The 23,970-nt window shown below is 49.2% G+C and overlaps 1 protein-coding gene across 7 annotated transcripts in view; it reads right to left on the bottom strand.

The window, feature by feature from the left end:
* Positions 1-23,269, bottom strand: part of SLC25A22 (solute carrier family 25 member 22) — an 81,024-nt gene extending 57,755 nt beyond the window's left edge. For 3 of the 7 annotated variants that reach the window (XM_045016833.1, XM_045016825.1, XM_045016826.1), the window contains exon 1: positions 23,104-23,269. The gene's annotated coding sequence lies outside the window, so the exon portion shown is untranslated. Of the gene's footprint in view, positions 1-20,132; positions 20,189-20,862; positions 20,973-22,911; positions 23,033-23,103 lie in introns of those variants that run through there. The other 4 variants (XM_045016829.1, XM_045016831.1, XM_045016828.1 and 1 more) reach the window with 4 other exon arrangements.
* Between the last annotated feature and the right edge of the window lie 701 nt (positions 23,270-23,970).

Below are 23,970 nucleotides of genomic sequence, written 5' to 3'. Positions count from 1 at the left end.
AGCAGCCGGCTGCTGGCACATCTCTGCACGCCCCTTGGGGGAGGAGGGCAGCAGGTCTCCATGCACTGGCCACGCCCACAAGCACCGCCCCCGCAGCTCCCCTGGGCCAGTTTCTGGCCCAGGGGAGCTGTGAGGACAGTTCTGGGGGTGGGAGCAGCAGGCAGAGCTGCCTTCCCACCACCACCACAGTGCCAGCAGCCGGCCGCTTCCAGGAGTGGTGTGGGGCCACGGCTGAGCGTCCTGTTGCCCCACAGGACTTCTAGCAGCCCAGAGATCATGAGGGAGCAGCCAGAGAGCCTGGTGGGCCAGACAGAAATGTTAGATGGGCCAGATCAGGCCCGTATTTTTCCCACCCCTGCTTTATACTGAACCCTACTGTTTAACGGGGGATCTCCCACCTTGGTTCACGTGCCCACCTGGGACTGGGTATCTGTAGGAGGTGGGAAAGGGGATTAAATTGTTATATTAGCCTCCTAGACTTGAAAAACAGATCAGGATTTCCTGAGCAGAGGCCTGGCACCCCCTCTCCCCTGGCAGGAAAAGCAGGCAATCCCAGCAGCCTCTCTTCTCTCTAACACAGAGGTAGCCAGATCCCTGAACTCTACCATCACTAGAGAGAAGTGTTTCTGACAGCTCTGCTCACACCATGGCTATATTTGTTGAGTGCTGTCACCTCCCCCTGGTGCGTGCAATAGTGGGGAGGGAGGAAGAGCAGAGGAGGTTGGTCATATTTCTTCACACCTCCAAGGAAACGCATACACAGAGCACTTTCTAAAGCATGCCCATGTTTGTATGGTCCCTAGGGGCCTGGGAGACTGAATGGAGTAAGAGCCCCCCCCCCTCACCCTTTGTTCCTCTGCCACAGGCACCTGGTTATGCACAGAACTGACGCTTCATAGGCCTGAACAAAAAGTCATACCAGCTCTTGAGAAGGAACAGAGCACAGGAATTGTAAAGCATCTTAAAGAAAAAAGTGCTGACATTTACCCTCCCATAAAATACCACAGAATCATAGGACTGGAAGGGATCTCAAGAGGTCATCTAGTCCAGCCCCCTGCACTCATGGCAGGACTAAGTATTATCTAGACCATGACAGTTCCAAGACTGTGAACGGGAACTCGTATGATGCAGTACATTCGTGAACAGAGGCAGTTCCAGTACTGACTCCACATGACCTTCCCTGGAAAGCTAGAAAGGGGATGCGTGACCATGCACTTACAGGGCAATCATCTTTATGTTTGTGACCTGCCTTGCAAAATCCTACCATTGCCATGCAAGGTCACAGCTGCATCCCATGATCCACACCCCTGAGCAACGTAGTCAAGCTGATGACCTCCGGTGTAGAAAGCACTGGGCGGACAGAAGAATTCATCTCTCCCATCAGAAGAGCCTCTCCTGTCGCTCTAGCGAGCGTCTACACTGAACCACTACAGGGCTGCTGCTGTAGCGCTTCAAGTATAGACGAGCCCTTAGTTTTAACCAATCTTAAAGCAGTTAAGATCTGGTAGGGAGACATCCTTTGACCTTAAATACTTATATGGGGTGCTCTTTGTTTAAAAAAAAAAAAAAAACACACCAAAAAAAGCAAACCACCACCACTGTTTGCCAAGAAATAGGAAAGACAAATAGCTATTGTTTATATAGGGCCTACAACATTTTGCATTCTGCTCCCGCAGAAGGTGCATCAGAAGTCACCTGCCTGTGACCTTGCCATACACAACACTTAGAATCAAATGGTGCCCCCCTAGATCTATAAGGTGCCTTCTCCAGAAAGGGGTGTGTGGGGAAAAAGAGGCCCTGTTAAAAATAACTGCCCTTCTGAGTTGTGTGACTAGGTTTATATACTAACACAACAGCCACCACACTGAAACTCTCTGGGAGAACAAAGTCTTCCCATCACATTCAAACAGTGCAGCCCTTTGAGGCCCAGTGTTCAGAGGGAGCTTGCACAGTGTAATTAAAGGCTTGTCTACATAGGTGGTTATACTGGTTTAAGATAAACCAGTATAGTTATACTGGTTTAACTTCCCATGTAGACACACTCTAGCCAAAGAGGGCTTTTTTCCTGGTTTAGCTTATGTCGCTTTGGAAGCCATATATGCTAAACTGGAAAAAGCCACCTTGGCTTTGGCTACACTTACACTTCAAAGCGCTGCCGCGGCAGCGCTTTGAAGCACTAAGTGTAGTCAAAGCGCCAGCGCTGGGAGAAAGCTCTCCCAGCGCTGTCCGTACTCCACCTCCCTGTGGGGAATAACGGACAGCGCTGGGAGCCGCGCTCCCAGCGCTGGGGCTTTGACTACACTGGCGCTTTGCAGCGCCGCAATTTGCAGTTTTCACACATGATCTGCTTTCCAAAGTGAGGGCTTGTTCTAAGGCCCACTGAAGTCAATACAGTACCCCCAAATGAGAGAGAGACTGAGGCCTGGTCTATATTAGGAAATTACGTCGGTGTAACAACATTGCTCAGGGGTGTGAAAAATCCACACTCCTGAGCGATGCAGTTAAACTGACCTAACCCGCAGTGCAGACAGTGCTAGGAGAATTCTCCCATTGTCCTAGCCTACCGCCCCGTGGCTAGGCAGAGTACCTTCGCAGAGGAGAGAACCCCTCCAGTCAGCGTAGGTGGTGTCTTCACTGAAGCACTAGAGTGGCATCACTGCAGCATTTTAAGTGTAGACAAGCCCTGAGGCAGGAAGACCTTTCGAACCTAGTACTTGCTTTCCGCCTCAAGAAAAAAAAAAAAAAAAAAGAAAGACATTTTCTTCTGGGGGGTGGGGAGGCTCATTATGAGCTAAATCTAAAGAAACCTGAAGGAAAAAAATTATTCGATGCAACTAAGGACAGATTTTTATTAATTTTTTTCATTTTAGAGGAAGTACTTGTAGTAAGCATGAGAACAGCCATATAGAAAGTAGTGCTGCCTGCCACAGGATATAAATAACTCCAGCTGTTAGTCTAAGGTGCCACAAGTACTCCTCGTTGTTTTTGCTGATACAGGACTAAACACAACTACCACTCTGAAACCAGCTGAAGATGTAACACTAATTCTGGTATCGTGGAGCACAGCTTGGACTCTATAAAAGGACTTATAAATGGAAATCCAGAGACAGCCCATTGGGCCTGCATTTCCCACTGCAGGGTTCAGCAGAGAATAACAGCTGCCTCCAACAGTCCTCCTGGAAGAGCAGCAAACACATGATTTGCCTGCAGAACTCTCTGCCACAAGATGTCATTGAAGCCAAGAGCTCAGCAGCATTCAGAGAAGGACTGGACATTTATATAGATAACAAGGGCATCCAGAGTAACACCAGTAAGGGTTAAGGAAACTCAACCAAGAGTTTCGAAATGGTATAAACCCTCAGGAATCAGCCTCTAGCAGTTGGGTGTTGGAAGGGAACTTTCCCTACAGGGTAGGTTATCCCATAATTGAACCAAACCTCTCTCTGAAACAGCTGGCACACCCCACTGATGGAGAGGAATACTGGACTTGATAGGACACTGGTTTGATCCAATATGGCAGTCTCAACGTTCTTCACCTCTCAGAAGGGGCCACACCTGCTCTAGCCTTCAACAGAAAATAGAGCTATAGGGGTGGGGATGCAGGATGGCACAGGAGTCTATTGAGTCCGCCAAGCCCTTTGTTTCATGGGTACAGGAGCATACCTGCTCTTCTCCAACATCACAAATCACACAGTTCCCCACCCATCTCCACCATTTGCTGACGCTGCCTAGGAACACAACAAAATGGCTCCTATCTAAGTGCATTTCAAACAGGGATGCATTGGCTACTTCCTCCCTAAAGAGATTAGTGGTTACACAGGGGAAGCCTATGGATACTATCTCTATGCCAACCACTGGCATTTCCAAGGCGACTACAATGGCGCAAATCCAATTGACTCTGGATTCTCTGGCATAAAGTGATTCATTGAAGTTCTCTCTCACATCAGGCGCTGTGAAATAGCAGTCTCTTTGGTGGTCTTTAAAGCAGACAAGCTGTTTAGCTATTTCCAGTATATGATAAAAGCTACAGACAAACAAAACACGCACACAGTCCTGGATATGGGATCTTTTCTTGCTTTAAGCACATTTTGTACATGTATATTGAGTGAAAGTAGATGTGGGACACATTTTACACATCAATAATCAGATAAGAATTATGTGTAAAATTACACACGTACTGGCCAATGCCCCCCAATCCCCCAGGTACATCCAGAGTAATTTGTCTACGACATGATTGCTGATTCTCAATAAATAAATTCCGCATAATACATATATTTCCACATACCATTGAGAATCTTCAAGGGTTTTTACAAAATTATCCCTTTGTTCAAAGCTTGCACAAGAACCCTGCTCTCTCAATACCCAGCCCTGTGCTGCAGCCTCTAAACCAGGGTTTCTCAACCTTTTTGATAACAGTGACCCACTTGCTGCCTTCCTAAACTGTGTCAGGGAGATCTCAGGGACCAGCACTGCTCCACTCATTGAGAAACACTCTCTACGCCACCCGGCCTACAGCATACAATAACCACCCTATTAAAGCTGATATTAGCTCTCATAAGACAATTGTGTTAACAATAGAGTAAGCATGGTCTCGCAGTTAAGGAGACAGACTGGGCGCTCTGCCGCAGACTTCCTGACCTTAGGCAAATCACTTAGCCTCTGTGCTTCAGCTCCCCATCTGGAAAATGGGCATATTGATACTCTCTTTCTCCCACAATGTCTATTTACATGACAAGTGCTTCAGGAATTGTCTTACTATGTGCTTGTACAGCACCTGACACAACAGGGCCCTGATCTCAGCTGGGAGTTCTAGGCACTAGTGTCATACAAAGTTGTTAAAACTAACAAAGTTGTTATGACTTTCCAGCAGATCAGAATGTACAACACCCTTATGTCTGGGTTAAATGATCCTTTGGGATCAGCAAATCCATATGTAGGAGGTATCACATCTGCACTGAGCTGACAGATGAATGTTGTGACACCAAGGTGCCTGGGTACACATATGCCCATCTGAGCAGGCTGTGCACATATTTGTGAAGTGTCACCCTGTCTGCCCCAAACTATGAATTACCCGATCTGCCTGGAAGGAGCAGCTCAAGGATGCCTTTGCAATGCTGCTGATACTGAATAAGCATGCCCATCCCTTCAATGCTATACAAGCCCAAGAGGGGGACAAACATCCCATGCCACGTCCTTCACATAGCAAAGGGATCTCCAACAGTGAGCAGAGCTTGGCTCATGCATACGCCCACACACCAGGCACAGCAGTCACTGCACCATCTTTTCTTCCAGAGCCAAATTCAGACCATCTGTTGAAATATTTCTGCAAATCACTTCTTCCTTCGGTTAGAGCTGGAGGCTAGTTGTGGTTTTTTATCTACAGCACTTGTCACTGTAGGATCTGAGCCCCTTCCGTTGCACTCTTAATTACATTCAAAGAACAGGAGGGAGAGTGGTCGGTGCATCCCCATCCCACTGTTTTTGCAAAACTTACGCTGAAAGACAAAAGCTACTTGGGTCAAGCAAACTTCTGACTGCAAACCGAGTGATAAGATGACTGTTCCCATAGATTATCCAGCCAACGAGAGTCAGAGAAATGCAGTGTAATTTTGCACAAGCACAGGTTTATAACTGATTTAAAATGCTCCCATAAAACAGCCAGGTCCACTGAATGAAACAGGCTAACAAGAATGCCTGCTGCATATGCACACAGGCTGAGAGCTTTTTCACCAATGGGCTGAAAAGGAAGCTTATGGGCAGCATGCGGGATGGTTACATGTGGGATGGTTACAATGTTGCTGTAGTTGTGTTGGTCCCAGGATATGAGACAGATTGAATAATGGGAGGTAATGACTTTTATTAGACCAACTTCTGTTGGTGGAAGCGTCAAGATCTCGAGCTTCATAAAGCATTTGAGGAAGAGCTCTGTGAAGCTTGAAAGCTTGTCCCTTCCTCCAACAGAAGCTGGTCTAACAAAAGTCATTACCTTACCTACCTGGTCTCTAAAATGCAGGATGTTTTGGAGGAGCAATGTAAAACCGGAGAGGGAAGTGAAACGACCAAAAAGGGAGATCACGCTTTAATGCAACAGACCTAAGGTACTTACCTGCCCTACCATTACTATAGTATCTAAGCACCTCACCATCTTTAGTGCATTAGCCTCAGAATACCCGTAAGGCAGGGCCATGCGGTTATCCTAGTTTTACAGATGGGGATTGGAGATACTGGGACGCCAAGATCTGCAAAAGGTATTTAGGCACCTACCTCCCGCTGACATCAATGGGAGTTAGGCACCTAAAGTGATTTGCCCAAGGTCACACAGGGAGTCTTTGGCAGAGCAAATAATTTAACCAGGGTGTCCCAAGTCCTACTCTCACCCCCGCCCTCAACTGACCATCCTTGGTCCTACTGGACTATCCCTCCTCTTCATCAGACATTGAGACAAAACAATTTTTCTTAAGCTTTCCCACGGCTAGGGTAGGGAGGATGGTGTTACTGGAGAGCGTACTGGACCTCAGGAGACCCAGATGCAATTCCCAATTGAAGACCCCCTGTGCAACTCTGGCCAAGTTGTTTCATCTACCCTGTCCCAGCTCCCTATTTGTAAAAATGGGGTGTTGTGAGGAGAAAAAAAATCTATTAATTGTGAGGGGCACAAATACTCCAGCAGATGGCCATACAAGTACCTAGATAAATTGCAACATTGATACTAGTGCTGGAAACTCTAGTTCAGACAAGGCGCTGTCATGTACGCCCGTTCCCACCAATACATCATTTAGCTCTGCTAGAAGGAGGGTCAGACCACACTGTTCCAAACTTCAGGTGTCCTGTTTGCACTAGCACTGATCCCATGCCATATGTTTGGGGGCCATATTGCATTAAGTTTATCCAACACTGTAGGCTGGGGATTGTACGCAGCTCCAGAGGGGAGGGGGACCCAAACTCCTGAAGTAACCAAAAACAGTGGAAGGTGAATCCGTCAGGTTGTAAATACCTTCAGAGGGAGTGCGGGGGGGAGGCGGCTTTTGGCATAAAAAGTCTGCCTTTAAACTAACTCAGAGCCTTCTTTCTGATCCAGCAAACGGACAGGCCCTTCTATGGGGGGGGGGGGGGAGACACGGGACGATGGGACAGCCATTAGAGCAGGATTGGAAAGACTTTGGCCTGTTAGGGCCCCATAGAACTGATGAGCGGCTCCTGGTAGGTTTACATCAGTCGGTTTGTTTTCTCTGTAATGCTTTTACCTTAAGCATAAAGGTGCTTGCATAGAAAGAGCTGTGTGGTAATTGGAACTGCTGACAATACATCATTCATAGCCCTCGGCGAGAAAGCAAAGCACAGGCTCTGGCTGTTAGGCAGACTGGCTTTCTTGGGATGGTGTAAAGCAGAGGGATGGGCAGCCTTAAAACCTTCACTCAGAAGAGAGCAGGATGGGGTCCCTGCCCAGAGACAGGTGATGACTGTAGACCTGATGAGGCACTTCTGAAGTGGACCACGGAGGGAGATGGGTAGAGGTGCAGTTACCCTGAAACTGCAACCGCCACCACAAATGGAGCTGCAACAGTAGGAAATTTTAAACGGCTTATTATAGCCACAGCCACACACAAGAGTGCTTGCAATAATGCACAAGTACCAGCACCACTGCAACTGCATGTGCTTGGAGCCAGGCTTCCCCCATCACAGCTTACATCACTCTGCAGGGCTGCAGCACTATTGTAGATTGAAGGTAGAAAGGCAGGACAGTCCAGTGATTAGGGCACTAGCCTGAAACTTCAGAGACCGAGGTACAAGTCTCTGTTCCACCCTAGACTTCCTGTGTGACCTTGGGCAAGTCACTTAACTAAGGCTCAGAGAGGTTATCCCCACTGCATGGTAGGGCAACAGCAGTTCCCTACCTCACAGGGGTGCTGGGCAGATAAATACATTGTGCGGGGCTCAGATACTAAAGTAATGGGCTCCATTACAAGTATCTAAGATTGAAAGTGATGGCACTACAGCTGCACTGTTGCACCTGCTCCTTCTACCCCATTCCTAGTGTGCTTCAATGACCATTTTGTGCAGTGTGCCAGACTGCCTCTGGTTCACTTCCTCATCTGGAAGAGTGCAGTTTCCCCTGTTCTGTGCATATAAGTGTCCCACTGTAGGCCGTGCAGAGCATGCACTTGAAAGGCTCAGAGAATACGGTAGTGAAATACACAAGACATTTTCCAAGCTAGCTGCTACTGTATACGCTTGGGGGGAGGAGGGAAGAGAGAGACAGATCATCATATAGGCGAGACGCTAGATTTTTCCCTGCCCTGGTGCAAGAATGATAATCACCTTGCCAGTGTCTTTCATGGCACAATATAGTGTTTGAACCCTGATTTTATACATTGCCAGGAATTTTATCATATCTCGTGAGACACCAAGCCACCCCGGGGCATGTTTCTTAGACAGGGCACATTTCTCCAGGTGGCTTCGTACCTAGCATGTTACCTCCCCCTTTGTCATTAGCCCAGTTGCACTGGCCATCGGACAAGTGAAAGGAGCCGGATTAACAACGGAGGTGTCTGAAATCTCTTCTGCCACGGAATAAGTATGCGACAGACAGCAGCAATGCCTTCGCCAGGCCCTGCTCATACCACCTGCTCTAGGGGAAGGAGGGGTACTCAGGCTCCGTTCCCCCTTTCAATCCTTGCCTGCTCTGTAAGAGTGACCACAAGTGCCAGTCACAATTGGCATGCTAGTGGGCCTTCTTGCTTCACACTGGCCCTCAAACCCCTGCTGCACAGTAACCAACTCAGGTCATTAATGCCCTGAGCTGGATTGAAACCAGACACCTCAAAGTGAAAGGCTCCCTGGAGGCCTGATCAAATACTGATGTCAGTGGAAAAATGTGACCCTCTGAGCAGGTTCTGTCTCCCCCTCCCAACAGCCTTGGTAAAAAATCACACCAAGGCCCCAGCTACATTGACACAGTAGCCACGTGTGACAGTGCTGTTCAGACATGGTCTTTAGCGAACCATGTTGTAGATACTGTTTGGCCAGCACCTAAAGACCAATCCCCCAAAAACTTAGAACCATGCCTTAGAAAAGAAAAAAAAAGGCGGGGGGGGAGGGAGGTGCACACGCATCGGGGGCTGGCTCCAAAACAATTTCTAACATGGCTTGGCCCAGTTCACACAAAGTTGGACCAAACCATGGGCTTGGACCACGCCATCAGCTATTAGGCACAACTGTACAGCCCCATGTTATGGGCTGGCTTGCCAGGAGTCCCATTTTGAACCCAAAGAGGAAGGATGAACTTGTGGGTAAGGCACTGCACTAGTTCAGAGGAGCTCCGAGTTCAATTCCCAGCTCTCTAGAACTTATTTCCTGTGTGACCACTGAATATGTTGGTGCTTCAGTTTCCCTCCCCCATCTGCAAAATGAGAGGTGGGCATTCTTCCTCCCCCAGCACGGAGAGCTCACTGTACAGTTCACTTTCCCCTTCCCTTCACCATAACGGTAGAAACAATGAGCTGTTTAAATAGATTGAGTTACTCACAAGATCCTGTATTCGTCTTCTGCCAAGATCAGGCTTTCCACCCCCCTTTCCATGCTAGTTAATAGGCAAAGCAGAACTTGTCTGGGAGCTGGAACTAGAAGTAACAGTTTCATGTTCACAGTGCCTCAGAGACAGCTAATAAATCTGCCTGGAAGGGGAAGAACAAAAATGCAGCTAAAGTGGCCTCGCCCAGCTGGAAGAGCAGAGACTGTATTGCCAGTGAGTGCAGGTGTCTTGTATGAAACATCAGAGGGAGAGGAACGTGGCAGCAGCAAGAGGTGGCCTCTGTATCCCAGGGTGGGGATGCAGAGAGTGCACATGTCCAGGGCTTGAAAAAAATCCACCCACTACCAGGCACAAGTAGGAAACTTCCTCAGGTGCTCAGACATTAGCCACTGTGGCACGATTAAAGCTCTCTTTAAACAGAATTTTTCTTCTCCCTTATGCAGTGCAGGTGGGGGGAGGGGGAGGGGTGGCAGCTGCTCTCCTCCAACAGCAGCCAGATAACATGGAGCAAGGGCTTATATTCACTGGGTACCTCCTTTTCAGGCAGGGAACAGTCTTGCTGTTAAGCCAGTGGACTGGGATTTTGGAAATCTGAGTTCGCTTCCTGGCTCTGACAAACTTCTTTTATGACCTTGCGCAAGTTTCTGCGTGCCTTGGTTCTCCATCTATAAAACAAGGGGGAAAATCCTTCATTTCTCCCACCCTCTGTCTATATTATCTGTTTAGACTGTAAGCTCTTTGGAGCAGAGAAATTGTTTCTCACTAAGTATATGTGCAGCCCCTTGCACAATGGGGCTCAGGTCTTGGCTGAGGCCCCCCGGTGACACTGCAACGCAAAGAGTAATAATGCCCAGAGCACATCTAAACACAGTCCAGCAGTCTAGCCTCTGTCCAGCAAAGCACAGACTGGTTGGACTTAAGCACATGCTTTAGTGTTTTGTTGAATGTAATCACTAACAAGAATCTCAACAGTTGGAAGGGCGGAGGGATGGGCTTCCAGCAGGTCACTGCTCCTGAACCTGGTTGGTACCAACCCCTCTTTTCTTTCCTATAGGCCTCTGGCTAGAAAGCACATGGTAAATTGTTCACACCTAGGGAAGGGGGAGAGTTGGGCCAGGAAATCTTAAAACCCCACAGGCTGACAGACAGCACGGGCAGAATGTTGGCACAGGAAGGCCTGAAAGCATGTAGTCATCCAACTGCATTATAGGGACAACAGCACCAAGCAGTGGAAAACAAGAGCAGGAGCTAATTACAGTATAAAAGGTTTTAAATGAAACATATCAAATCGCATTGCTGTCCCCCTCCTACAAAGAGACTGCATTGGGCTGCTCTAATCTGAGACCTCAATAGCCCCATTTAAAAAAAAAAAAAATCATTCAAATCTCCTCCGACACGAAGTCAAAGAATAAACACGCACTCCAGCATGCACACCCCTTCTCAAACAATAATCCCAGCAGAAGCAGCTGTCATAGGAAAAAGTTAGTATTTCAAGAGTTTAATATTTGCAGCTATGTAAAGGGAAGTTGCCCAAAGGAGAAACCAAGCCACAGACAGTGAGAGCTTTAAAATCAGAATCCGTATTGTTTCATTTTGGGTGATGTTGCAAAGTTAAAGCTGCAGCACATAGTTTTGCTACCTGGCAAAGCCAAGCAATTCAATTTTATTTCTGCCTTTAAGTAACCTGAACAAAATGATTTGCCTCCATGCTGGTGAGTGATAGGAGACCAGGGCAGAGCAAAGCTACGTATTCATAGTTAGGTTTTCTGGGTTTGTGCAAAGCAGTGTTATTTATGAAGTGCTACCATGTTATTTTTATTAGCATGCAGCACGGGTAAAAGATCCCAGCCTATTTGAAGACTGGGAGTAGTGGATGAGGCCCACCTAAAGAATGGAAGCTTCCCCCCCCGATGACAAAGGGGCCACAGAGAACCCAGCCTTGCAGACTGCAGTCCTCTGGTTTACCCACAGGCCAATCACAAGCAGCAGCACTGCAAGGGAATGCACACTGCCTGCCAAAATGCCTCAGCTCTGATCTGGTATCCCTCCTGCACAAGAGAAGGGAGATCTGTCTCCTGGCCCATTCAGTCCTTCACCTCTGTTGAGGTGGCCAATAACAGAGCCAGCTAAGGCCATGATGCTTTCAGTAAGGTGGAGTGAGACTAGCAAACTCATTTAACATCTGACACCCAAAGCAACTCTTGATCGCTAATGACCTGGCCTAGATTTGAACTCATGATGCAGAGATGAAAGCCTGCAGCTTATTACCAGACCCCTGAGGCATCAACTCCACCATGCATATATATTTTTTCAGACTGTAGCAGGGACAGCTACGGGCTACCATTAGCGATAACTAGGAACTGTGCATGCAAGTCCTAACCACCCCCCATGAAACATTCAGCCCACCCTTCTGTCATGGCAGCAACTGAGAACCTGAACGTCAAGTATCTCAGCAATAAACTGGGAGGGACAGAGTGAGGCACGCCACACAACTTAAGGGGCAGGGGAAAAGAACGCCCATAGCACACAAAGAACATTCACATCAGCTGAAGATTGGCCTCTCCTTCAGTGCGAGTCCAGAGAATGAGCTTTCAGAGCTACAGGCACCACTGAAACAAGAGGAGCTTGAATTATTCCATTACTTAATGTCCCCAGGAAGCCAGTAGGGCTCACTAATTATTGATGGCCTCTTTAAAGACTTGCAGAGAGTGATGTGGAATCAGATAAGCTTGCACTCTCTCACACCCTGCCTCATTCTTCCTCCAGCTAAATACTTTGTGCATTATTACATTCTTACTTTCTGGTACCCATGGAAATTCACAGCCAAGTTGGATGGTTACAGCAGTGGCGGATCTCACTCCAATTCCCTTCCTTGAGGCTTATGACTTCTGTAGGGTACAGCCATACAGGAAAACCCAAACCAATTGGTCTTACCCCAGATAGACCTAAGAGAGTCCTTGAAAGTTATTTACATGGGGAGGAAACCCCCCCCCCAAAAAAAACCCCACACAAACCAAAAACAACCAAACACAGAAAGCCATACTGACACACAACATGTAATAATAGAATAGAACAATAAAAGAAAAATATGCTGCAGTACGTTGGCTGACGTTTGCAGCTCATTTAGCTTTCCAGGTAAATGCCTTGGTACTATCTATATCAGAGGTCTGCAACCTATGGCACACGTGCCAAAGGCAGCACGCAAGCTGATTTTTAATAGCACGCTGCGTCCGCCTCTGGCCCTGGCAGCGGGCTGACTGGGGCCAACAGCCAGGATCCTGGCAGGCAGCAGCATGCCATTAAAAATCCTGCCTGGCCCAGCTCGCTCTTCTCCACACCCCACCTACCACTCTCTCCGGCGGGGGCAGAAGCTTGGTCCTACCGGCTGCCATAGGCGGCAGGTTTGTATAATTTTTGGTGGGGCCCAAAATGGTGGTGCCCCCCTGCTCCCGCCCTGTAAGCCGATATAAAATGAAGCTACAACGCTTCAGTGCCACAAGATTACAAGGGTCAATTAAAAGTGGAAAGTCAGAAGCAGCACTTGCCTACTTCAATATACAGTATTATATTTTGTTGCACCTGTTGTGATGAAGTGGGAATGTTCTTAATATTTTCTCTGAATACTGTGTGGGTGCCTCAGTTTCCCCTGCAAGATGCCAACTGAAGGTGTTGGGGACAAAGAGATCAGGTGGCCTCCTTGTCCGGAAGAGACACAGAGGCGGGAGTGTCAGTTTGGAGCTGGCTGGGGAAATGGGGAGAGACCCAGAACTTGGGTCTGGGCTCCCCACCCCCGAAGATGGACCTGACAGAGGGGTTCTGTTTTCTGTACCAACAAGCTCTGTTTAAACTGTGTTCCCGTCATCTAATAAACCTTCTGTTTTACTGTCTGGCTGAGAGTCACATCTGACTGCGGAGTTGGGGTGCAGGGACCTCTGGTTGCCCCAGGACCCGCCTGGGCAGACTCGCTGCGGAAAGCGCATGGTGTGGAAGGGCTGAATGCTCCGAGGTCAGACCCAGGAAGGTGTAAGCTTCTTGCCCTGGAGATAGTCTGCTCAGAGAGAGGAGGCTCCCCCAGAGTCCTGACTGGCTTTGAATGGAGTTGTTCCAAAGCATCCCAGCATCCTCTTCCACACCATGCACTTCCCAGAAGTCCGCACAGGCACTGACACTCCCTCCTCCGGCCTTTGTCTCTTTTCCAGGCATTAGGAGGCCACCCGATCTCTCTGTTCTCCAACACCTTCAGTTGGCACCTTGCAGGGGAAACTGATTTGGGAGAAATGAAGTAAAAGCTGCCCAAACCGAGCTTGAGCACTCCTGAATTTTGAGGTGTTCAAATCTGGAAGGCAGGTGCTGGGGGTGGGAGAGGGCTGTGGGCTCCATGGGGGAGCATGGCAGCAACTGTCTGGAGCTGCACGGAGCCAGACACGCTGGTCTGAGTGGCACAGTAAGCGGTTTGGGGGTCGGAGAAGGGGTAGGGGGTTCCAGGGGGCAGTCAAGGGACAAGGAGCAGGGGGGGTTGGATGGGACAGAGGTTCGGAGGGACAGTCAGGGGACAGGCAGCAATTGGATAGGCATGGGAGTCCAGGAGGTTTATCAGGGGACAGGTAGGAGGGTCCTGTGGGGGGAAGTTGGGTGGGGTCTCAGGAGGGGGCAGTTGGGGACAAGGAGAAGGGAGGCTTAGATAGGGGCTGAGGTCCCAAGGGGCAGGGGTCTTGGGAGGGGGTAATCAGGGGACAAGGACCAGTGGTGCTTAGATAGGGGGTGGGGGTCCTGGGGGGCAGTTGGGGCAGGGGTCTGTGGAGGGGGCAATCAGTGGCCAGGGGCTGGGATTCAAAGGGCTCTGGGCTGCCTGCAACTGGGGGAGCCCAGAGCCCTTTAAATCCCAGCCGCGGCCGGGAGTCAGAGGGCTCTGGGCTGCCGGCAGGGGGGGGGCGCCCAGAGCCCTTTAAATCTCAGCCGCGGCCGGGATTTAAAGGGCTCTGGGCTCCCCGCTGCAGCAGGCAGCCCAGAGCAGGGGAGAAACCTAGCGCCAAATATTGCTGGAGCAGAGCCCCTGACTGTGAATATTCCTGGGGCTAAAGCCCCAGGAGCCCATATAAGTTGGCACCCATGCCGGCTGCTGCCACAGGGCAGGCTCCGCCAGCACACAAGCTCCTTCTTCCCTCAGTGTGCTGCGTTGTGCCCCGCCTCCTCTCCCTCCCTGCTGCTGAGGGAGGGGAGAAGAGGAGCCCCAGCGCCCTCACTGCTCAGACCAGGAAGGAGGCGGAGAAGTGGCAGGAACAGGGCCTTGGGGAAGGGGTGTGGAATCAGGGCGTATCCCTCCAGCCCCCTACCGTGATCCACTCAGGGCAGGGAGCTGGGAGTACCCCTCGCCCCAATCCCACCCCACCCAGCCCTCTGCCCTGACCCCTGTACCTCCCCCCACGACCCCTGCCCTGACTCTGGCACCCCCCACACATACCCAGCCCCCCCCCCCCCACACCACATGCCCAGACTCTTGGACCCCCATCATCCCCACCCTGAGCACCAGACGGGAGCTCCTGCATGCCCCCACCCCACACACATTCCCACCTGCACCCCTCGTACCAAATGGGAGCTGCCCAGGTAAGCGCTCCACACCCAAACCTCCTGCCCCAACCCTGAGCCCCCTCCCTCATTCTAGCTCCTCACCAGACCCTTAACCCCCAGCCCTGTGCTCAGTGCAGAGAGGAAGAGAATGGGCCAGAACCAGGGAGAAGGTAGGTACCCATTCTATGTGGGCAGGGCCGGGACTCCAGACCAGCAGCGGGCTGAGTGGAGCTGGCAGCCGGGACCCTGGCTGGCAGGAGCCAGCAGATGGAACCCCAGACCCGCCGCCAGTCTGGGGTCCCGGCCCTGCTCAGTCCGCCGCCGGTCTGGGGTCCCGGCCCTGCTCAGCCCGCCGCCGGTCTGGGGTCCCGGCCCTGCTCAGCCCGCCGCCGGTCTGGGGTCCCGGCCCTGCTCAGCCCGCCGCCGGTCTGGGGTCCCGGCCCTGCTCAGCCCGCCGCCGGTCTGGGGTCCCGGCCTAGGTGAACGGAACCCCAGGCCGGCAGTGGACTGAGCAGGCCAGCGGCGTAAGATCAGCATTTTAATTTAATTTTAAATGAAGCTTCTTAAACATTTTGAAAACCTTGTTTACTTTACATACAATATTTTAGTTATATATTATAGACTTATAGAGAGAGACCTTCTAAAAAAGAAGGTTAAAATGTATTACCGGCACGCGAAACATTAAATTAGAGTGAATAAATGAAGACTCAGCACACCACTTCTGAAAGGTTGCTGACCCCTGATTTATATCAAGATTTGTAGAAGGTCAGCATCACCTTGGTATCTGAGCACCTGCACTACACCCAAGAAAACATTGCTGTGCAGATGTGATCAGCTAAGTTAGTTTGGCAGTTAATAGGTGCACTTCAGAGAATGGGGCAAAGAAAAGTGGGCTGCCACAGCTTAGTATAATACATGGGTCCTCCCTTTTTTCAATATTACTGCAGTTATAAGAGAACTGAAAAGTGTTACATGCATACACAGCATCTTGTATGTCAATGCTTTTCCTTCTATAACTATATATAATATGCTATTCCTCAATAATTAAAGTGCCATAATGAATACGTACAAGGAGGTAGAATTAAGGTTACATAGGCAACTGTAACATTAAGCACTCAAAATCTGGATGTGCCTGATCATGAAATGAATATTCTCTTTGCATACTGTTTGGATTTCTATTTGTACTTTAATATAGATTAATGGTTCTCACACTATGGATCAGATCCTCAGTGGTGCAAACAGGAGTTGCTCAACTGACTTCCCAGAATCATGCCTATTTACACCAGCTGAGGATCTTTTTCCCCTGTCTATGGAACACCAGTGGTGGGCAGAGCCATTTCCGGGGAAAGTTTTTAGAAAGGCAAATGGGAGCGGGGCTAGGTCCTTGAGAGGCTGTGTCTGTCTCTGATGAAGTGGTCCAGAGAATGAGAAATAACGGCGATGATTCTGAACAGACCTATGTTCTGCCATAACATGTATACAATATATTAAGTGCGCTCACGAGAGAGTTCGGCCAGCCCTGAGCATTCCAAACCAGAACTTGTTACATATCTCCACAGCTTGGGACAACCTCACAAAATATTTTGGATTTCTCTCTTCACAAACATAGGCCTCTGACTTTATACACCCGAGGGGCCTGACTCACAGTTATGCTAATGACCTTTTATGTCACTCTGGCAGCATACAGGAGGGACCTTAAAGTGGGTGCTAACAGCCCACTGAAAATACATCCTGTGCAGAGGGCCGCACTGAGGAGTTAGAGGAAGGGTTCTGCACTAACCCTGTTTCTAGACGCCCCTGACACAGATAGGCGATGAGAAATATGCTGGAGGTGTGGCCAGGGCACATTGTGCTCTGGATAGTCTGTTTCTCAGACCAGAGTGTATGCTGGAGTAGCCCTGTGACTGCTCTAATTTAGACCAGTGGTCAGGCAGGTCCCCCGTATGGCCCCAAAATTCAGAGTGTCGACTGAAAAGGAGACTGTAGGTCTAGTTATATTTAAACCTATTACTACACCTTGACAGGTCTTGCAGCTTATAAATCATAGTCCTGCTGCAGATACTGAACTGAAGGAATTTCTGCAGGAACCACTGTATTCCCTTCCCATGTAGCCAGTGTAAGAAAGAGTGGAAAGCAAGGGAATGCACTAAAAGTCTGCGATAAAAAGGGAGTGAGGAACAATTGTGGTTAACATTCTTTCCCTCCACCATGCTGGTTAAACAGCACCTGAGGCGCTCTAAAGAGAGATGAATGAAGTGATGCCCAGATAATGGCAGTTGGGTAATGTGGTGTGGGGAGCTGTCTGAAGGGAAAAGGGTGGAGAGGTGCTGAAGTGGAGCCTCTTGAGTCTGGTCTTTCCCAAGGTAACCCAGTGAATGAGACCCACTTGAGCCAGAGGGCCCAGAAAAGGAAGCACTGTTTAGCTAAAGTGAGAGCCAGCCTGGCAGGGTTCCTCAGAAAACCTCACCAGTTTGCTTAGGGGAGCACAGTCCACTCAGGTGGAGTGGATGTGGATAGATCTTCCCTTTGCCAAGGCAGCTGGAGCCACCTCCCTCTCATCACAGCTGCCTCACCAAAGTGTGCCACTTCTCCATAGTTGCCACGCGCTTGGTGATTACCCCAGAATAGAGAGAGATTGTGTCTTCAGCTAGTTCTAGGGGATGAAGTCTGGGTTGGGCTCTCAGCCCAGTGAAGATTCAGCTGAGTCTGCAAGATGGCCACCATCTGGGACAACGCAGGTATTGAAACGGGGAGTTCCAAAGACTCAAAGGGGAGGCTTTGGGCTTTACAACTTGAGCTGTAGAGCCAGATTCTCAGGCTTGCACAGCATCATCCCCTGTGGCTGGGCAAGGATGAGGGGGAATACACAACATCCCTGTATAACACCTGGATGCACCCCCCCAAGAGTGGGTTATCGATTGGTCACTCCCTCTCTGTGGGACCTCTCCAGTTCCTTGGGGTTATTTGGTTGCAGTGAAAAGATGATCCCTTGATACTTCTGAGATTTTAATAATTATCTATTTTAAATTTTTTGTACAGCCAGGACACACACCCGAGCAAGACTATTCCATGTAGTAAGCACTGTACCCCATCCTAAGCATCACTCCTGAGAGCAAGGAGTGTCAGCTCTCACCTTTCACTCCACTCCAGCTCTGCACATTTCCCCTCTCTGCTTTCTCTTCTGCGGCCCCAACTCCAGAAAGCTCCCTCTCTGCTTGGCCTCCCTCTGAAGTATTTCACAATATTTAGCATGACAGATGTTATGCAAGAGAGTTATTGTACATGCATGTGAAATATGAGGCTTGTACCCTAGTGCACTAGAGATCAGTGAAGTTCTCCTTAGAAATGAGCCTGAACCAAAGCCCCAGACCCAAACAGCTCCCAAACTTTGAGGGCATATAAAATCAAAACATTTACCTCATGCCTCTGTCTAGCTATGACACATGCCAAGGTATCATTGCATAGATAGAAATCTAGAATATGGGATCAGACAAAACAAGAGCTGAGACCTATTTCCATGCTCACAAGCTTCAAGTCCTTTGCGCTGACCAGGAAATCATGCAAATGTTATCCATTGCCAATACCCAAATGAATGGGAAGGGCAGTAAGGGAAGCGCATGGGCCTGACAGATTATCATTTATACTGATCGGTTAACCAAACACTGTATATATCCCTCACGCGATGGTGACAGGAAATCTGACTAGGTGTCTGGTATCTTGATAGGATATTAAGAAGGTTGCTAGATCTAAAAATTGACCATTGATGTTACTGGACAATACTCCCATACTGTAATTCTTCTAAAGTCTGGATTTGATCCATGTTTTACCTCCCCCTGCAAATAATGGAATCATTGTGATTCTCCACATAAGCAGCCTTACTCCAAGTCTCACTGTAAAACAAACTGGCCCACACATAGTGATAAGAGATAACATGACTTACTGGGTTGGATTTTAATCCAAATAAAATAATGCACAGCTGAAATCCTGAAGATAAGAACTTCAGTGTGGGGCAACTGTCAAGGGAGGTAAATCCCGATTAAAGACTTGTACTTACTTTCTGGGGCATAGGTTAGAATAACTCTTTTTGTTAAGAGTCTGCTATGGCCTTGCTTTCAAGGCTACTCAGCTGAGCTAGCCCTGTAGGCAGCAAGTCTAGAGAAACTAGCTAATGTCAGAATCCTCTCACATAAGATTCTGAGGGATCTGTTATTTACCACTTTATTTTGATGACCCATTAAGTGTCTATTTGCAGCTAGGTTTATTTAAAGCTATCTGCAAAGAGTAACATTGATCAGAATCATTGCAGTTGCAGCCTGAAATAGCAGCAACCACCATGCTGTTATTTGTATTACAGTAGCATCTAGATTGACGCAGTAGTGGCTCAGAGATTGATGCACCTTTGCAAGGGGCTGCACAATCACATGCACCTTAGTAAGAGACGGCCCCTACCCCAAATAGCTTACACTCTAAATGGGCAAGGGAGAGAACAGACAGGAGGGGAAACATGCACCGAGAGTGAAGCAACTCACCCAAGGACACATAGCAGATCAGTAGAAGAGAACAGAACCCAAGTGCCCCAAGTCCCAGACCAGGGCTTCTATCCACTGGGGAATTTAAACAAAACAAGAGATAAACCAAGTAAATGCACTTTGCACTCTACCCTGAAGTTTGCTAGACTCCAGCAGACTGTCAGGAAGTATGAATTAAAAAGGTCAGAAATCTTGATTGAGAAAGGCTGGGTGCTTTGGAAAGTTCGATTTAATATAACGACAAACACACAGCCACAGTCTTAATGTGGTAGAAGTCAGAAGAAACCAACATCCACCTCCTGCACTTTTCCATCAGTCCATAGAGAGACTTACAAACATTCATTAATTAAGCTTCATCACCACATAGCTGAGATAGATCTGACCACAAATTAGTCATTCCCAGCTCACTGATGGGGGACTTGAAGTCCAGGGAAGTGAAGGGACTCACCCAAGGTCACAGACAAGTCAGTGTCACATCCAGGAACAGAAACCCAGAGTCTTACCTCACAGTCCCTGTCACAACCACTGGGTACCTTCCAGACACCCCGTGAGTGCAAAACTACAGGAACAAAGCAACAAATCACGTCTTGGAACATGCAATGCTCAATTCACTGGTTTCCTCTTATCTCTTGCGAGTGCAGGGAGGGGAAGCAGCTTTGGGAAAGAAACAGCAACATGAATTTGCCCAACTTTCCAGTACACCATGGGTGAGCCACATAGATTTGGGGGGGGGGTCCCAGTGACATCTCCTCCTCACTGGAAATGCTGCTGCCCTGGAGCTGACAGGTTGAGACGCAGTTCACGGTAAAGCAAGAAACATTTACAAAAAGGGGGCATAATGCAACAAACGGGGGGGGGGGAGGTACCTCGAGTGGAGCTGGGGGAGATTATGCCCCCACCTCGTAGTAGGAGAGGAGTTCATTGCAGCCAATAGCATGTAAGCCCACTGTTTCTCTCTGCATTACAGAGGGAGAAAGGAGACACACACACACAGTGGCAGCCTAATCCCTGCCCGGCTGCAAGCCAATGCACAGCGAAGGGGAACTCGCAAACCCTAGTGCATTTGCACAGCCTTGGCCGCGGCTCTCCCCCAGGCGAAGGTAGACGCCGGGTCCCAGCGCTGGCGAGGGGGAGGCTGGAAAAGGGACGGGCATGAGCCTCCCACGCCCCGACCCACATCCCTCCCCCGGGGAGGCTGCGGAGCCGTGGGGAGGGGCGTTCAGTGACACTTACCGGGCTCCCCGCTGCTCTGCTTCTGCCTGGGATGGGGAAGCAGCAGCAGCCTCCCTGCGTCCCTCTCGCTGGCTTTCCCTTTAACTGGCGCAAAGCAGGATGTCTGCACGGTTCCTTTCCCAGCCCCACAAGGCAGCTCGCCTCCGCCCCCTTTGGCCGCTTTGCAGAGCTACAAGCTCCCTCTGTTCTAGTCCCCAGCAGGAGGTTTCACGTGAAATCGTCCACGTCAGTAGAAAGTCTCCATGACTAACACACACACCATGGGTGCATTGCTGCTGCTGCAATAGCACGAGACTGCTAACGCCACCTGCGGGCATCAGGGATGAGGTTAGAGCCTCCCCCGCCGCACATGGTCCTTGCTAGGCAAGAGCTGCCTTTCCGGGAAAAGAGGAAATCAACTTCCTTTTCTGCAATCCCTTTGGCAGAAATATTCATTGCAAAGGGTGTATTTATAAACAAGCAATGCTACTGATCGGCCCAGCAGTCTGGGCTCAAGCTATGGAGCCTGAATTTCAGAGGCGCAGAGCACCCATCCCTAGGGCTGGGTCAATCATGGATTCTTCGGTTCACTGGCCATTCTAAAAAGTCAGGAGAGGAAATTGTGCATCAGGCCCAACAAAACATTGTGTTTTGATTTTGGTCGTTTTCAGTGTTTTTGATTTTAAAATAAAAAATAGATTTAAAAAAAAAAACATTTTGCTTCCAAGATCTCCATGTGAAACAATGTGGCACTCTTGACACAAATTTGCAAAACATTTGGGGATCACCCAATCTGCATTTTTCCCCAAAAAACAAGTTTTGTTCCAAAAATGTCACTCGGCTCTACTTGCAGCCACATACTACATAAGGAGAACTTGCACTGACTGTCCATGCGAATGAATACAGCCCCTGCAAGGTGGGCACAGCAACAGGGAGCATAGGCCACTAGCTCCACAGAAATGGGAGGGGGTCACCCTGCAGACCTCCCCCCGCCAGGGCACAGATTCAGCAGCAAGGCTGCACTCAACCCTGACACAGCACAAGAGCCGGGTCTGTCCTAGAAACACCCTTCCCCTCGGTGCTGGAGATAGCGAGCAAGAGGGGCAGTCTCTCGCACATATGCCCAGCCCCAGCCCCCCAAGCAGTGATTTATGTTGCTCCCAGCTGCTCCCAATGCCCTAACCGATGAGCCCACTAGGGACCACTCCTGGAGAGGGTGCGTGACCTCTCACAGCTTCCTTTTGCTTTCCCATCAGAATCTATTGTTCTGCGGGGAAACAAAAAAAAAATCTGTAGTGGACATGAATTCTGCACATGCACAGTGCCACAGAATTCCCCCCTTGGAGGATCACTGCCTACAATTTCAGGCTATTACCTGACCCTCTCTGAGTTCAGTGCTCTTAGGAGACTGGTGGCACCTTAAAGACTAAGATTTATTTGGGCATAAGCTTTCACAGGTTAAAAAAACAAAAACAAAACTGACTTCTTCAGAAGTTTTTTTACCCGTGAAAGCTTATGCTCAAATTAATCTGTTAGTCTTTAAGGTGCCACCAGACTCCTTGTTGTTTTTGTGGATACAGACTAACACGGCTACCCCGATACTTGCTCCTAGGAGGTAATCATAAAAGCGTAGAGGTGGAAGGAATCTAGAGATGTCACGTCCATCCCTCTGCCCTAAGGCAGGACTAAATAACCCTTCATGACATAAAGCCACCATGTCCCAACAAAACATCAGCAGAGTGTGACAAGACCTATCCTGCTGTTGCAACAGGGTGTCTGGAGCCACTCATCACTGTCAAGGCTCTTCAAGGGTTCTCCCCACAAAGCACTGTCCCTTTAAGAGCCGGATAGGATGGGACCAGAGGGATCCACCCCCAAAATCGAGACACTGGGTGGTCTCCGTGCCATTCCAGCAGAGCGCAGCCAAGCTGTATCTTTGGGGGAGTGACAAGGAACCGTAACTAGCCTCCCAGCAGTCACAGGGCACAGTCCTCTTAAAGAAACAGCACTGAAACCGAACACGTGCGTACACACCCACACAGAGCAAACCCCTTGCAGGAAAAAGCGAACCTTCCTTTTTGTTGAGCAGAAGTCGCCCAGGGAGGTAACAAAGGCACCCCGGCGGAGGAGGGCAGGCTGGGCTCTCTCGTTTGAAGTGGCTCTTCCTGCTCGCTCATTCTGTGCTTTCCCTTTGACAAAAGCACGGGGGGTTCAGCTGCAGCGGTTCGCTCACTCAGAGCCCGCAGAGCGATCTGTACTTACACTGGGAGCACGTGTCAGACTCTGGCTGGATTCAGACTCCCCACTAGCGCGGGGTTGAGTCATAACCCTGCAGCATCAGAAAGGCTGGATACCTGCCGCTGCATTCTCTCTTGATGAGTCACTTTCGTGCACTCCTGCCAGAAAGCACCCTTTTTGGCTGCAAAAGTGGGTGGTGCCCAGATTAGCATAGGCTGGGAGAGAGTGACTCACAAATCGGCTAAATGCTGCCTTTCTCTCATCAGCAGCACCTGTGGAACTAGTACTCTGCAGCCAAGGCTGCATCTGTACAGGCACCTTACTCAAAACAGCAGAATTCTGTGGCACCTTATAGACTAACAAATGTATTGGAGCCTGAGCTTTCGTGGGTGAATACCCACTTTGTGGGATGCATGTAGTGGAAATTTCCAGAGGCGGGTATAAATATGCAAGCAAGAATCAGGCTAGAGATAATGAGGTTAGTTCAATCAGGGAGGATGAGGCCCTGTTCTAGCAGTTGAGTGAAAACCAAGAGAGGAGAAACTGGTTCTGTAGTTGGCAAGCCATTCACAGTCTTTGTTTAATCCTGAGCTGATGGTGTCAAATTTGCAGATGAACTGAAGTTCAGCAGTTTCTCTTCGAAGTCTGGTCCTGAAGTTTTTTTACTGCAGGATGGCTACCTTTAAATCTGCTATTGTGTGTCCAGGGCGATTGACGTGTTCTTCTACAGATTTTTGTATATTGCCATTCCTAATATCTGATTTGTGTCCATTTATCCTTTTATGTAGGGACTGTCCAGTTTGGCCGATGTACATAGCAGAGGGGCATTGCTGGCACATGATGGCGTATATTACATTGGTGAACGTGCAGGTGAATGATGGTGTGGCTGAT

The sequence above is a fragment of the Mauremys mutica genome, chromosome 4 (assembly GCF_020497125.1).
Source record: "Mauremys mutica isolate MM-2020 ecotype Southern chromosome 4, ASM2049712v1, whole genome shotgun sequence".
In the NCBI taxonomy this organism is placed as follows: Eukaryota; Metazoa; Chordata; order Testudines; family Geoemydidae; genus Mauremys; species Mauremys mutica.
This window is presented reverse-complemented; position numbering and strand designations above follow the sequence as displayed.